The sequence below is a fragment of the Panthera pardus genome, unplaced genomic scaffold, assembly GCF_024362965.1.
Source record: "Panthera pardus isolate Hobbes unplaced genomic scaffold, ASM2436296v1 HiC_scaffold_25, whole genome shotgun sequence".
NCBI lineage: Eukaryota > Metazoa > Chordata > Mammalia > Carnivora > Felidae > Panthera > Panthera pardus.
This window is the reverse complement of record NW_026526821.1, coordinates 84106665-84125225: the sequence shown is the minus strand read 5'-3', so window position 1 is coordinate 84125225 and position 18561 is coordinate 84106665. Positions and strand designations below refer to the sequence as shown.

Below are 18561 nucleotides of genomic sequence, written 5' to 3'. Positions count from 1 at the left end.
GTTGTATTACAACTGTGTAGTGGAAAAAAAAAGAGGGGGGGGGCACTTATAATTTCTTTTCACTACTGAGAACAGGGTGAGGGGTTGCTGCTACTAATCCTACTTCAGGGGTACTGCCCTGTTTTTAAGATAGGTGTAAAAAAATATCAACTTGAGAAAGTGGTTTTTGAATGAAGCAGTGTTATATAGCTCTAGCTATAGATTTAGATGCTCTAGTGCAGCCCATTTGGGAATATTCTCTTTCTCACTGCAATTTCTTCCTTCTGTTTCATAAGACTGGGGAGAAGATGGAAGGTCGTTTAGAAGTTTGGCTATAACATGATGACAAATAATCATGTTGGCAGGTGACTTCTCTGTTGTGTGATAGAATATATCAGTTTGAAAAAAATGTAGGAAATATTTCACTGGAGCCTTCAGAAAGAGAGATATGTATAAGACACATTTGTCCAGGCCTTTTTGGAACCAGTTATTCCTAAAGGACCTGCTTGCTGCTATGTAGATGCAATCTAAAAGATTGAAAAATTAAAACCATCAGTGTGCACTGTGAAAGAAAATGAGCTTCTTAGGCTTTAGTGGACTTTTAAATATGTGAATTTTTTTGTAGGCTAATTCAAATGTTAATAAAAAAGATAAGAGAATTGATCTGAATGTCTTTATTCTTATACTCATAAACCAAATTCTGCACATTAGTTCAGAAATATTGAGCCTTTAACCAATTATAAACACCTCTTTTCTAATTATTTAGGTTGAAATACTTCTAAGGATTGCATCTAGGCATGCAGTTATTTAAATGAATGTTTTTGTAAGGTTTTTTTTTTTTTCTATAATGTCTTCAATTTTTTTCTTTTTTAAAACTTAGAAATGTTTCAGGTGTTTTGGGATGTTCTTGCAGCTATTCATGGGAAATAGATGAAATGATTAGTAACAAGCTAATGGATAACCTGGTTCTGTAGTATGTCCTTCATATTCTGTTCATATTCTGTGTGTAGGTACAGATTTCTAAGAGAATAGTGAAAATAATACTCACATGAACCATCTGTGCTAAAGGAAAGCCTCAGAGGCAACACAGATCCCAAACAACCATTCATACAAATCCATTGGTTTTGGTATGTTTGTTTTCTTAATTATGTTTTGCTGAAGACCAATATTAAAAGCAGTTTGCCAAGGAAAAGACCAAGGAGCTGTTTTAGAATAAAGAAGAATAGGAGAAATAACAACTGAATGCAATACATAATCCATGATATTTGGGGCCATGAAAACATTATCGTGATACTTGGTAAACTCTGAATAAAATCTATAGATTGGATAATACTACTGTATTAATGTTAATTTTCTGATTCTGATATTTGTATGTAGCTTGGTAAGAGTATGTTCTTCTTCATTAGGAGTCCACATAGTGTTTAGGTCTAAAGGAGGATCACATCTGTAACTTATTCTCAAATGATTGAGAAACATGTCTGTTTGCATATACACATCGCATACATGTATATGTTAGGCATATACGTATGTGTATGCCTGCACATGTGTTTACATGCATACAAAACAGATAAAGCAAATACGGTAAAATACTAACACTTGGGTAATGTGGATGAAGTCTATACGGGAATTATTTTTTAATTAATTAGTTAATTAATTTTTTAGATGGAAATTATGTGAGTCATTCTTGCAACTCTTTTCTGTGAGTCTGAAGTTATGTCAAAATTAAAAATGAAAAGAGACAAATAAAAGCCACTCTGAATGTGCTTGACAAGGGAAGAGGTTACTCAGACACAATAGATAGCAAGAAAAACCCAATCATTCATAGGAGACTACAGGTCCTATTAAAACTTAGTGAACACTATAAGTCTATATATTTTCTCATATGGATGTTCTTCAAAACCGCAGCTAAATTTTCATTCAGGAAATTATGTTCAATGAATTAGAATAAATCCAACCAGAAAGTAGAAAGTAGTCATTTCTGTAACATTTTACCTTGTAGTTGTTGGCAAATGCCAAGCTGCCATGAGTGGATTAAATATAATGGTATATGTTTATTTTCATGAGCACTGATACTTTTCAGATGTTTGTTTTATTAGTCTACCTACTGTTCTTTTTTCTGGTAAATGAAAATACTGGGTCCTGTTAATTTCAGAGTAAACAGGAAATGCAGAGTGGATTCTTTATAGGTATGTTTCTTTGTTGTTAGATTTGCTAATTCTCATGAAAAATTAAATGCATTAAATGAGGAGGAATAGTTCTACTTTATAGTCTATTCACCAAATCTTCAAAACATTTTACACCTTTGTGTCAGACATTCTTACTCAGTATGTATTTCCCCACAGGACCCCATCTTCCTTGTCCCTAGACCCATGTGCCTCAAGGCAGGTGATGTACTTCCAAGGCGAGGAGCTCTCCTAATCCAATCACAGTGATCCCATTTCTCTTGCCAGTGACTGGTTTAGGCACCAACATATAGTTCAGTTTTAGCCAAAGAAAAATGCTGATTAGGATTTAAGGAGCCCTGAATTTACTCCTGAGGAAGAGACATTTTGCTTCCTCACTGTGGTGTCTAGGTATGAAATTTGGAACTATGTAACTTTCTGAGGGCAAAGCTGGGGGAAGGATGAGAAGGTGGAAAGATGGAAAGACTCTGGGTGCTGGGTGACACCTGTGAGCTGCTGAATCAGTCAGCCCTGGCACTAGAATTGCCTTATGGCTTACAATCTGTGTTACTTGCAGGCAAATGTATGCTAACATATTATTATATATTCTGGAAATTTCTTACAAAATGTTTTTTTTATACCATAATTTATTATTAAAAAACCAGTTCATTCATCAAACCAACCGGATGATATAGAGACAGAGAGAGAGAGCAAGCAGGGGAGAGGGGCAGCAGGAGAGAGAGAATCTTAAGCAGGTTCCATGCCCAGCACAGAGCCCAACACGGGACTTGATCCATAAACTATGAGATCATGACCTGAGCCAAAATCAGGAGTTGGACGCTTAACCCACAGAGCCACCCAGGCACTCCTAGATTGTTTTTATTCCAAGTAACAGACCCTTTGAGAAGCAAATGAAGACTACCAACGAATTCAATTTTGTAGGAGATTTAGGGAATAAATAACTCTCAGTTCTTAGATGAAAAATTTGAAAATTTTAATCTTATAGACAGAACTTTCTCTGCATGACCTACAAGTACACTTTTGGTCACCATCCTGATACCAAGTCCAACATAATAAAATGTAAAATTTTGAAGTGCAGCATGGTGCGGTGCTCCATTTATCACATTGTGGTTGGACTACCATATTTGGTTGTAATTTAGTGGAACTGCAACCAGAAGCTTAAATAATTGAACTATAATAGAATAGAATGAGTAAAATCAGAGTAAACTGCATGTATAAAGGTAAGTTTCATGAAACTGTTTCAGTAGCGGATTTGTGTATTGGGTTATATCATAGAATGTATTTGTCACTGTGTTTTGGTCATTGGTATGGCAGAAAAACGTATGCTCTGTAGCAAGACAGATTTGGCTTCAAATGTCTAACTTAACTGGCTTCTTATCTGGAAAAAAGCATGGAACCGTGCCTACAACATAGTAAGCACTCACAAAGCAGTGGCCCTTCTTTCCTGCCTCTTTCCACAGGCTCCCTCCTCCCCTTTGCCATGTGGACTTGAACTTATGAAACCATAGAGTAAAGCAGCACTGGCATTAGCAAACAAGGTCTTTTCCAACAAACAGATGCAACCGTTTTATGTGTTATATATTTATCCAAGCTTGAAACACCAGGAGTGCATTGAGTGGCGGGAGTCCTAAAGCAAGGGATATCAATTATATTTAAACTACGACAAATTGAATCTCCTGAGTTCACAGCTAAGAAATCATTCTGGCCTAGTCTTAAAATAACAGATATTTGGTTAAAACTATTGATTGTTTTCAGTTTGGGTTACCTCAGCAGAATGACACACTATCCATTAAAAATGGTGGTGTGACAGGGTGCTTGCGTGGCTGTCGGTTAAGCGGCCGACTTCGGCTCAGGTCATGATCTCGCGGTTCGTGGGTTCGAGCCCCGCGTCGGGCTCTGTGCTGACAGCTTGGAGCCTGGAGCCTGCTTCGGATTCTGTGTGTGTCTCTTTCTCTGTTTCTCCCCCACTCACATTCTGTCTCTCTCTCTCTAAAAAATAAATAAAAATTAAAAAATTAAAAAAAAAATGGTGGTGTCAGGACAGTGGGCTACTCTGGCATGCTGAGCATCTGAGCTGACTGACTGGTGCTCAGATGTCACCAGACCAGGTGTGCCAAGGCCACAGGCCCCTGTCAGAGGTGAAGGAGGGGGAATAAGAAGATAAATGCATTATCTCACGATAACCATCGCTGTTCCACAGAACCCACATTACCACAGGAACAGATCCTTTATGTTTTTTTTTTTTCTTCTTCCTCCAAGTCCCATGTTTTTATTTGGTATTATTCACCTTAACTCCTTATTTACTGTGTGGAATGTTCCTGTGAATCTCAGGGAGAAGAAAAAAAAAACATACTTGGTTTTGCTGACAGAATTGTAACAAAAAAAATAGACTGATTCTCCTCTTGCCCTCCCTCCTGGTTTCCTTCCTTTCTCTTCCTCTTCCTCCCTCTCCTCTTTCCTTTTCTTCTTCTTTAATACAACATCTATCTTTGTGCCTGAACTTTGTGAAACTGCTGAGTTAGTCAAGGCAGTAAATCAAACCGGTCCCTTTTACCTCTAGAATATACGAAAGCATCCTTCTGCCATTGAGCTGGCACCCATGGTGGGATCAAGTGCTACTGTTAACAGGAAGGCAGGAAAGTACATTATCACTTCAGGGCTGTCATTACCAGAGGGTTTCACTGTGAACTATGGCATTCAGAGAGAGAAAGCAGGCAAGAGAGAAAAGGAGAGGCTGGATGAGCAGAGAGGGAGGGAAATAAAAAAGCAAGATTTCGTCTGTTTATGAGGCTGACCGGAATGGCGGTGATATTGATAGTAGAAGAATTCAACTCGAATGCAAAATGTGATCCTACTTTCGTTTAAAAGGTGATTATGATAGCCACCTTCCTCTTTAATCCCATAGGTACACATATGGAAAAACACAGGCTCAGCCACACCCATGGCTTCTGCTGATCAGTTCATGTGCATCTTAAATCTGTCAAGACAAGATCTTCTCTTTACTTATAAACCTCAACATATATATTTTTAGTACCAGAGAAATCCCAAAGAGATCAGCTCATTTTATTTTTTTTTCTTGCTGCTTGTAGAAGAAACACATTTTAAGATTTTTTTCCTGTGTTATAAATTTTAAAATTTAAAGAAATCACTTATCTAATGTCTCAAATTATAACAATAAAATGGCTAAAGGTATGAGAGTGCTTTAGATTTTTTAACTTCGTTCATAATACAGTTGCCAAGTGCTGTCTCTAAGTAATGTTATCACCATCTTATAACAGGGGGATTTTGCTGAAGGCAAAGGAGAAAAGTTCAGAATCTGGGGTTTTGCTTCCTTCATTCCTTTATACCCAGGTTGCTTAGCACAGACACTGAGCTCTTACCGGAGAGCAATTATAATCATTTTTGTCTGTTTCTTCGAAGTCTGTTTTCTGTCTGGTTTCTGTTGTGCAACATATCGGATAAGCAGATCCTTAATGAGTTCAAAGTCGGCTAGTTAGTTCCTGGATGTGTAGCAGGCCCTTTTAATCTGGTTATATGTAGCAGGTTACTCATTTTTCCTATATCTACCCTCCACCCTGCCTGTACTAAGGTTTCTAATTTTATTGCAGAACTATTCACCTTTAGCAACAGAGAAATCATCATCATCGTTATTTTTTTTTTAGAACAATAGTGGTAAGCAAAGTGTTGTAGAAAAAGCAAACAGTATGGAATAGCTATTATTATAGGGAAGAGCTACTATTCCCTGCAGGACCATCTGTTTTCCCAACAAAAAAATACAGTGCTTCTCTGAGTTATTTTTTAAAGGGCTTAAGCAGTCATTCAGATAATCAGACTTCATTGCTATGAAATTTCATCAAAGTGTACTCAATCCTTGAACTCATATCTGGGTCCATTTTGCCAATCAGATAAAACTTCCAAGGCTTTTTCCTAGAGGCATGAGGGTTAACTTGATCTTATTGCGTTGCAAAAGATTTTGTGCTACAAACCATTTTTCATAAAAGCTATTTGTTGTGTTAGGAGAACTCCAGACAGGCTCCTTATTAGAATAGATTTGGGAAGATGGGATGGCATGCCCTGCTTTTTCACTTTGATGAAATGAAAATTCTTAGAAATTCTGTCAAGTTAACAGCAGAAGAAATGAAGAGGCAAAAATGATACGGGGGAAATTAGCATCTTAGTAAGTAAAAATGTTATTTCTCATGAACAGACCAACAATCATTAAAAAAAAAAAAAAAATGAAAAAACAGTCCTAAGGAGATCCCTGATGTGGAAGCACTGAATTCATTTGTCTTAAGATTGTCACTTGCTTCTGTTCTTTTCTTTCTTTTTTTCTTTTTTTTTTTTTTTTGGATATAGAGGTTGGAACCAAGCGACTCCTTTCTTTTTTCCTTTGTAGAGGTCAGCCACCCAACGCATGCCCACTCACATCCACACCAGCACAAACAGCCTTTGCATCAAAAAAGCACTAGGTGGTGCCCATTTTCTTTGCCGGTGAAAGTGCTGGATTTCCCCAAGGGAGTCACTCCAGAGAAGTTCATCAGCCCCCAGCCCCATAGAGTGCAGTCCTCTCCTTTGACAGATGACCAGAAGCATGGTGTCCCATTCAGTCATTTCCCTAAAGTATCCTGGGGCTTGCCAGTTTTAGGACAGAGTTTTGGTTTGGGAAGTCAGTGGTTTTAAATGTGAAGGTAGGGGTGGAGGGTTGGTGGAGGCAAAAAGCTTTGAATATTCCCTTTGAAAATAAAGGATAAGAGGAATAAAGGCTGCAACCCTGCCATCTGTGTCTCTAAAAAGTCATGGCATAATATCTTTGCCAAGGCTTTCCTCCTGCCAGATCATCTAGACAATGCAGTGCTGGTTTAATTTTTCCCATTTTTACCCATAATCAAGCTATAAAAATAATAAAAGAAAATAAAGGTTAATCTTAAATTTCAATTTGCCTCCTCATGAAAATAATTCTTTGTCAAATGAAGTATGGTTAAACTGAAGATTTTGCATGCCTCTGTTCACCCCCATACCTGCTGTTTGAAGAGGTGGCTTTAGATCACTGGGTTTATTCCGTAAAAAAAAAAAAAAATCTTATTAGGCACGCTTAACAGATTGTTGCTTTGTGAGCAAGGAGAGCAAATAACTGGCTAAGAAGATGTTTTCTTCAGGACAATTTTATCCAGGCGATATGCCCATCAGATTTGTTTTCGAATTTAGGAGCATTTAGAAGGTTCTTGTTCTTGTAAAGATCTGGTATCCGGTATCAGCAGCTGGGCGTGATCATACTATTGCCACAAAATGAAAAGAAGAAGAATATATTGACTTTTTTTTTTTTTTAGTTGAAATGGGCAAAATGATTGTCAGTCTGTGACCTATTCTCTCAAATTTGGCTGAATAGTGTTAATTTGTGAAAGTATATTTATTATGTTCTGAAGAGGTCAAGAAAATAGTGTTTTGAATGTTAAAAAGGAGGTTCTTGTAGTAAAACCTGAATCCTGCTTCCTAGTTGGTGAACCATACTCCAAAATACAAGGAAAATAAAGGTTGTTAGTAGTTTTAAAAAGTCGAACTAAGAAAAAAGCCTTATTATGAAACTACAAGAATTATTTCTGTGCTCTAGCTGCCCTGTCATATGTCATGACATGTGGCAGGTTGACTGCTCATTAATTCTATTTATATCAGTATGATAATCCACCCCACTGAGTACACATGTGTTAAAATATTCATAAATTATGTTTATTGCGAACAAATATACATTAAATGCCAAAAGAAGACCATTATTTAAAGACAAAACTAGTCAACAATCAAATAAGCATAGCCTTTTTACTGTCAGTCCACTACATTATGTTTTATCAAATTCACATTAATTGCTTCTCCTTCCATTGCCTCATAGGGAATGTTTATCTTTTGTATTTAAACTGTGCAGAAGACGTAGATGTCATTGAAAGGAATAAACTTGGGAAACAAAAGATGTCACATTACCTGACCAATAATGATATCAACTGGAACAAGCCATCTAAAGAGGAATGCACTTCTGGCCTCCAAAATTATTTTTAAAAATATGTCATTTGAACCCTAATACAGACTTGAACTGAACTTGAACTGAAATTGTAGACCAAATTAAATAAATCAGATAATTTTTTGATAAAAGGTTGCAAATAACAGTTTTGGGTTTATACATATTTTGGAAACAAATACACAAGGGATGGTTAATAAAATCTAGTACATTGAGAATGGAAACCAATAATTAAAATGTACTGCAGCACACTGTGTTTTAGAACTTATTACTTCCAAATGAAACAATCTTGAACTACTCTATTTTGAGTGATTTCAGGAAGTTGAAAAAGTTGAAGTGATTATTCTTTTTACAAGCTGCCTGTGCCGTTACAGACCACAGTTGAAAAGTTTGAATTTCTTGTCAAAATCCAAAGTAGTTTTAGTTAAAATATATTGCCTAACTTACCCAATTCATCATATTCTGAATTAATGCCATGAAAACATCTAGGATTATTAATTATTAGGACCACACTTCAGGTATAACTAAAATAATGGCCATTTGAAAAAGTTAACTGTGTTCTGGTCCAATAATCTATTTGCAATACTCCCTAGGAAACTTGTAAATTTTCAAAACTTTAACTATACTTAAAGGGACACTTTTATTTCTAGAGAGAAATAGTAAATGGTGAGGAAAATAAAGTAGGAAATTCTGATTTTGTTTCATTGTTATCGTATCCTTCTTTTACGCAGCAGGGAAGGACACAACATGGACTTGAAATGCTTTTTGAATGTTGCCAATACTTTGCTACAAAAAGGAAGCCATCATCCTTGGATTGTGTGTTAACTTCAGGTAAGATTTTAACTTCTTTTTTTAGATTTCAGCTTTATAGAAGCACAATTAACAAATTTAATTGTAAGATACTTAAAGTGTACATCATGATGATTTGATATACGTATGCATTGTGAAAGGATTTCCCCCATCTAGTTAATTAACACATCTGTCACTTCACTTATTCATTCATTCTTCCACTCACTTATTTGTGAGAACTTTTAAGTTCTATTTCCTTGGCAAAAATCAATTATACAATACAATGTCCTCAACTATAGTCACCATGTTTTACACTAGATTCTCAGACCTTATTCATCTTATAGCTGAAAGTTTGTACCTTTTTACCAACCTCTCCCTATTTTTGCCTTCCCCCAGCCTGTGGCAAACACTTTTTCATTCTGTTTCTATAAGTTTGAATTTCTTTTTTTGTTTGTTTGTTTTTATATTCCACAGAGAGGAAAGATTTTCTATGTAGTGATACCTCACAGAATGCTTTGTTGTCCACTTGCCCTTGGAAGAAAAATTTCTTTACTTAAACATTGTTTAAAGAAATTTGTGGGTAGGGAATCTACCTATATAGATAGATGAGGAAACTATCATAAGGAAATCATTCAAAATATTAAAAAAGAGCTGTATGTATAAAATTGTCTTTCTAATGTTATTTATAATAAATATCAGAAGGTGTTTTAGTATCTAACAATGGAAGCATGTTTAGAAAAATAATAACATTAATTTGGTGAAATATTATGTACTCAATAAAAATTATGGACAGCTAACTGTAGGGCAAATGTGAAATAAAATATTAAGTGAAATTCAGGATACAAGATTAAGGTATAAAATGATTATAATAATATCAAGGCATGCAAATAATGAATCAGTAAAAGAGTTTGGACAAACATGTGAATCGTCATGTTAAGGAGAGAGACTGATTTTTTGGCTTCTTTTCAAACTTTTATTATGCTGTCTTACTAAAATCATTCAAAATGCATTTAAAATTTCAAAGAAATTATTTGGAGGAAATCAGCAGTTAATTTACATTTTTTCTTTAGATGTCATAAATAATCACCACAGATTTTTGAAGAGAAATATTAGACAACTTCCACTTCCAAAAATGCTAACTTTGAAACTGGTATCTCAGTATGTGGTTTTTAGCAGTCAAACCTAATTTGCTTTTTACTGAGTCACACGGTGCACATATATTTTATTGGATAAGAATTCCCTTTTTTATTTTATTTTTTTATTTCGCTGCTTATTGTATTCAGCTCCAAAGCACAGCATTTTCATCTATCAGTTCTGAAAAACACCGGGTAGCCATTTCAGAAAAAAATAAGTAAGTAAAACAAAACAAAAAAACAAATCGAAACATCACAAAACCCTCTGTATGAAGCTCTCTGCAAAGTTTGGGATGCACTTTCATGTGAATCTTGGCCTCTGTACAGCACGGCTGCACAATAATTTTCATCTGAGATTTGAACATATTGGAAGAACTATAGCCTTCCTTTCTTTTATCCTGTCATTTCCCCCCCTGGAAGTGACGGGCATATGGCAGGCACCCTCCCTGGATTCTCAAACAACAGGAGGGACCTGATTTCAATTCCTACATCCTGTCATCAGTGACTCTCGGGATATTTTCTTCTTGCAAGGCTAAAGATGTGATTCGAATTTGCCATACGGACAGAGCTTAATGCGATGCCATTTTTACCACTAGAGCCCTCAATCAGTTAATTAAACATGATATAAATCACCGCATGTATTTGTAAAGTAAGATTAATATGGCAAAGTCAAAGTAAATGAGGAATCCTCCCCATCCTAGGAGTGTGAATCACAGATAGGAAGATTACACTTTTGGAAACTCAATACTTTTGAGCAGGCTTTGTTGGTTTAATCCCTTCGACTGCTTTGTGCAACATGAAACCTGGAGCTGTCATCTTTAGCCAAAATTTCAGCCATAACTTCCTCAGCTTTCACCCCATTATTGAAATCTGCATTCACAATACTTAACAAAGATCAAACCTTTCAGCGGACCACAGGGCAGTCTCTTACCACCTGGGACACCAGAAACATGTTTAATAAATATTTCATTTTGTTTTAACATGAAGACTTCCCTAGTTTCCCATTTTTTTCTTTCCTGGGGAGCTGAGGGCTACCCCCAAGCTGCACATTCCATCACTGTGGTCAGTTAGGTTTATAGCCTTAATAAAAGGATTTTCCCCTTTCACGTGCTAGGGAGCCTTGTTAAACCAGAGCAATTACAGAAACACAAGATAGGTGCTCTGCAAAGATCAAAGCTCACCTAAAGACAGCTCTGTAGGAATTTGGAGCTTTCTTTGAAAAGCACTCAGTTTACAAAGTATAGACGTATTAAACCCCAGGAATTAAAAAAAAAAAAGCCTAGTTTCAAATAATGTTAAAAGTCTGACAGTAGTTAATATGGGACCTCCTTCAGCCACTCTGTGTATTATTCCTAATATCTATTCACAGCATATCTATAATAGCTCCAAAGGAACCATTATGTTCAGAAGACATAGGCATATGATGGATCCTTAATACCAAATACATTACCTACTCAGTAGGTACATTTTAACCTCAATATCCTAGCTCAGGGGGAAGGGTGAGAAAATGGCCTGTAAATTTCTTTAGGAGGAATAAAAATGCAGTGTGCCTGGGCCTTATGCTTTGTGGCTCACTCAGTGGGATCACTAGAGGCTCTCCCAGGTGACAGTAGCACCTGCCTTTGGGGCCACGACACAACTCACACAACTGCTGTGGGGTGTTGATGCACCCAGTCTTAGGCAGTATGTTTTCCTCTACCTCTCTAGATTGTTGTCCTTCTTCCTTAAAACACACACACACACACGCATGCACACGCACATCGTGCTTGAAGGTTCCATTTCAGAATAACATTGATAAACCCTGAGTAGTTTAAACTGAGGCATGTGGCTGTGGGAGCTTTCAGGTGACAAAGGGTGGCGGTTTGAGGATTCCTTTCTTCATTTGGCTACCTGCAAGCCAAATGATTTCTTTTGTGTGCAGTATCTAAATATTACAGAGCAGTATAAATGGCCTCAACCTGGGATTTTGAATTCCATGCTTCAATTTAGGAAAATAAGTTATTTAAGTGGCAGCTATTGCCAGGAACATTTTGGTATCAATTTAGTGAACACCATTTGGGGGTTTTGGTGCCCAATAGCCTTAGCTTTGAAAAATGCAGAGATCTGTGCAAAGCCTTCATTTTGCATCAGCATATCCATTTTAAAGAAAACATTTTTTAAATGTTTATTTATTTCTGGGGCACCCGGGTGGCTCAGTCGGTTGAGCATCCGACTTCGTTCGGCTTGGGTCATGATCTCACAGTCTGTGGGTTCGAGCCCCGCATCGGGCTCTGTGCTCAGCTCGGTGCTGGCAGCTTAGGGCCTGGAACCTGCTTTGGATTCTGTGTGTGTCTCTCTCTGAACCCCCCCCCCCCCCAATTGCACTCTGTCTCTCTTCTCTCTCAAAAATAAATTTTAAAAAATTAATGTTTATTTATTTTTGAGAGAGGGAGAGAGAGAGGGAAAGAGAGAGAGAGAGGGAGAGAACGCAAGCAGGGGAAGGGCAGAGATAGAGAGGAAGACAGAAAATCCCAAGCAAGCTCCACGCTGTCAGTGCAGAGCCTGAAGTGGGGCTTGAACCCACGAACTGTGAGATCATGACCTGAAAATCAAGAGTCCAATGCCTAACCACCCAGGTGCCCCAAGAAAACGTTTTAATAATGATAAAAATAGGAGCTGGTATTTATTGACTGCTTGTACATGCCAAGCTCTATGCTAAGTAGGTTACATGGAATATCTTATGTAATATTTACAATAATCCTGTGAGGTAGGTTCTATTACTATATTTATTTTATAGACGAGGAGACTGTGGCACAGAAGGGTTGAGTAATTTGCCAAAGATCACACAGTTGGTAAGAGTGGGGTTGTGATCTAATATAGGCTACACCTATCTGGAAGCCAAGCTTTTACAACCTGTGACTATCTGATTTGAAGTTTATTTTGGGCTCTGAACTGAAGTCTGTATTTTATAGTTTCTTTTTATTTAGTAGTAGCTTTAGGAATTGAAATTAAAGTTAACAGCACTGGGTTTTTTGTTTTTTGTTTTTTGTTTCCCAGAGATTAACTTTCTTGCTTTTAATTTTGGTGTTAAACAGTAATGAAACTTTAAGTTTTGTGTTTCTCATAATTTATTTTGGGAAATGTCATTCACCAAAAATAAACAGAGTTTCATGATAGGAAACAACATTTTTTTTCTTTTGCCTTGGAATCACCATTTCATAATTCACCTAAGAAAATATAATTATTGAAAATAAAAATATTCAATTATCTTGTTTGTACTTTCCTTTAAGTAAAGCCTTTTCTTTGACTAGCTCAAGATTCTGATATTTTATCTAATTGTGAAGAGGCTTATTCCAGATTTGGAAGTAGTGTGTCTAGTGTTAGTCAGATAGGGCTGAATTTAGAATCTTAGATTCACCAATATTTGGGTCTGTAATCTTGGGTACCTGGGTAAATTCTCTTAGGGTCAGCAGATTATCACTGGTAAATGAGAAAAATAAGGCCAGTCATACACTGTTATTATGAGGACCATGAAAATGAAATAACATATCTATAAAACACCTAGCAGAAGTCTGACCTATGTTGGTTCAAGAAATATTACTTTCCTCTCTCCCCTTGATTGTATTTATAACATATCTTGTTGAAAAGCTTCCCCCTTCTCCCTTAGATAGGCTTTGGAAGTCCTGCTTTCACCGTCTGGCACTTTATGGGAAAAGAATTCTGAGGCCTGATCAAGCTTGAGTGTTTGTATCATCAGGGAGCCCTTTTACCATTCCTGCCAGGCCTGAAACTGAATACAGGGGAACGTACTGTTCTTGTCAGGGCTTTGCTTGATGGTTGAATATCAAAGGGATCCTTGAAATAGGAGGAAAAGGCATAATTTTAGTTTTTAGATTATGAACATTGTAGATTTTAAGAATTTTCTAACTATCTTTTATGGATTGTCAGATCTCATTTAAACAAATATCTCAACACACTGCTCAGCAACAACATATGTCATCTTGCCCTTTAAGACCTTGTCACCCACTGCTCCAAAACAGGACACTTCCTCCTAAGGCTATAGAGACCTGGCCTGCATGTTCGAATAGCCTCCAGTTTCTTGCTGGTATGTAATAAATATTAATAATTATTCAATCAATCAATCTGTCACGTTTCATAAGCACTAGATTTCTTTCACGGTGTAAAAACACAGTTGACATTTTATCGAAATTCAAGAATTTTTGAAGGAGTCATTTTTATCTTTGATCTTAGTATATGTCTATAGAAACATACATGCATACCAGTATCCTCTTAAGAGGGATTGTTAATGTCAAAAATGTTTATTTTGCCTCTTGACATCTCTCTGGTCTTTGCTTTCTTCACTTTCCATAATCTTTCTTTGTCTGTATGTGATATTCTCATTGTCTGTAGAAGCATTCAACATGCAGCATGACTATATGATCAAGCCTATTTAAAAATATCATTTTAGGGGCTCCTGGGTGGCTCAGTCAGTTAAGCATCCGACTTTGGCTCAGGTCATGATCTCACAGCTCTGAGTTCGAGCCCTGCGTTGGGTTGTATGCTGTCAGCTCAGAGCCTGGAGCCTACTTCAGATTCAGTGTCTCCCTCTTTAGAGGCCCCTGGGTGGTTCAGTCAGTTAAGCATCTGACTTCAGCTTAGGTCATGTTTGTGAATTTAAGTCCTGCATCAGGCTCTGCATTGACAGTGTGGAGCCTGCCTGGAATTCTCTCTCTCCCCCTCTCTCTACCCCTCCCCTACTTGTTCTCTCTTTCTTTCTCGAAATAAATAAATAAACTTAAAAAAATAAAAAATAATATCATTTTAGTGAACTATGAAAAGTTGGCTGTTACTGGATAATGCATTAAGATAATTCTGCTATTGTTTCCTACTCAAAGTTTCACTCACTCTACTAGAATATGCAAACATAGAAACGCTTGGTATCTAGTCAGAACATTTCCTTTTCCTTCTGGGGTTGCCTGATTTAGCAAATAAAAATACATGATGCTCAGTCAAATTAGGGTTTCAGATAAACCATGAATAATTTTTAGGGTAAGTATGTCTCATGCAATATTTGGGGTATACTTATACTAAAATATTATTCATGGTTTATCAAAATCCAGTCTTCTCGGGCTTCCTGTATCTTACCTGGCAGCTCTATTTCTTCTACCATTATAGTGTGTAAAAATAATAAACTAACAAAATAACATACTATTTGGTGATGGTAGAAGGGGTCTCTGCCTTTGTATAAACACTGGGAAGACTCTGAACCAAAGGTTGAGGACTAAGTCAAAAGAGATGGTTTGGTATTCTGGAAGGGCTAACAATATCAAACAGCTATCAAGCCACAGTTTGTAACTCACCTTTCTGATTTGCTTTAGTCATTTTTCTTAAAGGCAAAAATGAAAATGACTTAATCAGAAATAGCGCAGAAAAGCAGATTGCCTCTGGATATATTATTTACTCATTATTCATTTTTTTCATTCACTCGACAAATATTTATGGAAGGCCTACTATGTGTCAGGAACTAACAATATTTGTATATTTCTGTTATACGTTTATTCTGGTTCAAGGGTTTTGTGTGAACCAGATTTTAATGGTGGTAATTTTGAATAGTAATGGCTGTACATGCCTAAGTCACGCTTCTTGCTGTCTAATCAAACATCAGTGATAGACATCAAGAGTACTCTTGGTAATTAATGATATATATTTTATTGGAAGTCTTTTGGTTTTGCCTTTAAAAAATAGTTGTGTACTTAGAAGATTATGTTAGAAGAATTCTTATTCTTAGAAGAATATAAGTACCTATATTTTATATCTATAGCTACATCTTTGACAAGAACCTATTTCCCCATAGCACTAAGTTACATTATAATTCATTCCATATTTTTAGAAACCAGGTCAAAATATTGTTCAAGCACATTGCTTCATCTGTCAGACATGAAAATGACTTCTATCAATTGTCCTTCTTAATTTTTAAGTCATTTTTACTCATTTTGAGGTTATGGGGAATCTCACGTGTGTTTGATTGGATTCAGTCAAATAGGCTGTGCAGCTTTTACTATGCCTTGTAATTTTTTTCATTACAATAAAAAGCCTTTTAAATCACTGCTACTTAGACTTATATTGAAAATACTTGTGATACTTTTATATACAGTGAGTTTAATGCCAGGATGTGAAAGCAAATTGATTGTAGGCAATTCTGTGCTTGAGCACCCCAGAGTAAAAAGAATTACACTAGTAACTCTGGGGACCTCCTGCTCTCAGAATGGCTGTCTGTGCACTCAGACATCCACTGGCAGGTGAAAAAAAGAAGGGATTGCTTAATTCTGATCTGAAATTGTATAAACACATTTTAATTCAGAGAAATAATTTTTGAAGGGGAAAAAGGCACCTCAAGAGACACTTATGTTTAATGTTTTTAATTTAGTAAAATGAGCTGCAAGGAAAGTATGTCATCTTTGCAATAAGCATTTGAACATCTTCTAACAGTGACTTAAATGCAGACAACTTGCCATCTGGAGGGTGCGTGGGGTGTGGAGAGGCTTGGCTGGATCAGCTATAAAACCCTCATGGACTTTTTACCTCTGACACCCTGGTCAGAGTGAGAAGTACTTGGGGCTTTTAACCGAGTCTCTAATGACACGCACCTCAATCAGCTTGAGGAACAGCTGACGTGTCTTAGGATGAACTCAGAGCGCCGTGAAAGCATTAGAGAGAATGAATTAATATTTGGGGAAGGAGTCCTTGGTTGAAATTGTGATCCCTGACCACTCACTCAGTCCTGATTCTTTTTTCCTGGATCTTCAAGGTGAAAATGTGCAGGAAACCAAAGAGTTCTTGGGTTTTCAATGAAAGCAAAACCCAGATGTGTTAGGTTTGATTTTAGGAGACAGACTAGCTGCGTCTACTTGTTCACTTCCCTTCCCAAGCTTAGCTGGGGCAGATACTGAGGAAGGGGATGAAGGCAGGAAATAAAGAGATAGAATGTGTCTGTTGACATCAGCCATTAATACTTGGAAGGGCCAAGGGGGAAATTTTGTACAGATTTAGTGGGCCTGGAGACAATCTGGTTCTAAATGAAGTCAGGCCTCTCATATGCAAGCACATTTCTATCAAGGTTATGGCGTTGAACAACTTCTAGAGAGAACCTCACAACAGTGACTACCACTACTCACTGGGACCAAGGCCTCTTATCACCAGTTCCCTTAAGAGAGAGCCTCATCCAAGACCTTATCTCCGGGTTCTCATACTAGCCTGAGCACAGCTCCACCAACATATGTCATTCGCATTGGGTTATAATGACCGAGTTCTGTTAGAGAGGTAGTACTTACACAAGGGTATAAGAGTGCAGGCCCTAGAACCCACTGCCTACCTTCCAAACCTAGCTCTGTCATTGACTACCTTTGCAATTTTATATAAATTACCTTTAATTAAATTAAATTTACCTTTGCAAATTATATAACCTTTCTGTGACTTGGCTTCATCTGTAGGATAGGAAGGATTGAGTCTATACCTATAAATTCCTTGGTTATTACCATCATTTACATCTTTTCTAGCAGGCTGTGAGGCTTGCATGCTGAGGCTGTGTGTTATTTTTGCAGTTATATGTTCTTAGAAAATAAAAGTGTATAAATGTGCATAGGAAATGAGAGCATTTTTCACATGTGTTTGTCAGAATGATTGCCCCTGACCAACAAAGGCACAAGATCATTTAATAAAATCCTTGAGCTAAAGCATCATATGTAAATGTTCAAACGTGAGTTCATAGGGATCTTCTGGTCCAATGTTCTCCTTTTACAGATAACTGCAGCCCAGAAAAGGGGTCCTGTAGCAGGCATTGGCAGCACCAGGATTAACTTCTGTGGTTCGTATCATCAAGTGTGTGCCCATTCCATGGCACAATGCTTTTAGTCTTTGTTACAAAACATATTCAATCCAGTCATTATGAGATGGCCGTTCTATTTTGCACCTGAAAAATATCCTCTCTGATAAGTTTCCTGAACCACTCTCCAGATTATCCATCTGTGTATTCTAAAAATTATCTGTCCAAATGGTGAGGCTCAATGCCAACACCGAGTCCCCTCCAGAAGATAATGCATTGGTTAGTTACACCACTGGTTAGTTACAACAGGCTTTTGGCAAAGCCAAAATCTTGGCTTTGGCAAAGCCAAATCTTCTTTCTAAAAGAAGATTGTCAAAATGTTTCACTCATGGGCTAAATTTTTTATCACATTTTTATCACCTAGCATTCATAACATCAATTCTCACCTTCCAGCTGTCAGGGATGGTCACTTTGCCTCAAAAACACCTTGTGAATTCCTATCACTATAGCTTTGTTCATGTTGTATCTTTCACCTGGAATGGCCTTTCCGTTACAACCCATCTTACAAGGTCCTGCTCAGTTTTATCTCTCCTATGGAGCCTTTATTACATAGCCCAGCTTACAACTAGTTACCCGAAGCAGGTAAGGGTTAATGCCACATTCTGTTTTTAT

At 37.0% G+C, this 18561-nt stretch overlaps 1 long non-coding RNA gene across 3 annotated transcripts in view; it reads left to right on the top strand.

Moving 5' to 3' along the window:
- LOC109260975 (uncharacterized) overlaps positions 1 to 18561 on the top strand; it is a 518996-nt gene that overhangs the window by 19243 nt on the left and 481192 nt on the right. For all 3 annotated transcript variants that reach the window (XR_002077229.2, XR_008417873.1, XR_002077225.2), the window contains exon 2: positions 8898 to 8997. This is a non-coding gene — a long non-coding RNA (uncharacterized LOC109260975). The remainder of the gene's footprint in view (positions 1 to 8897; positions 8998 to 18561) is intronic.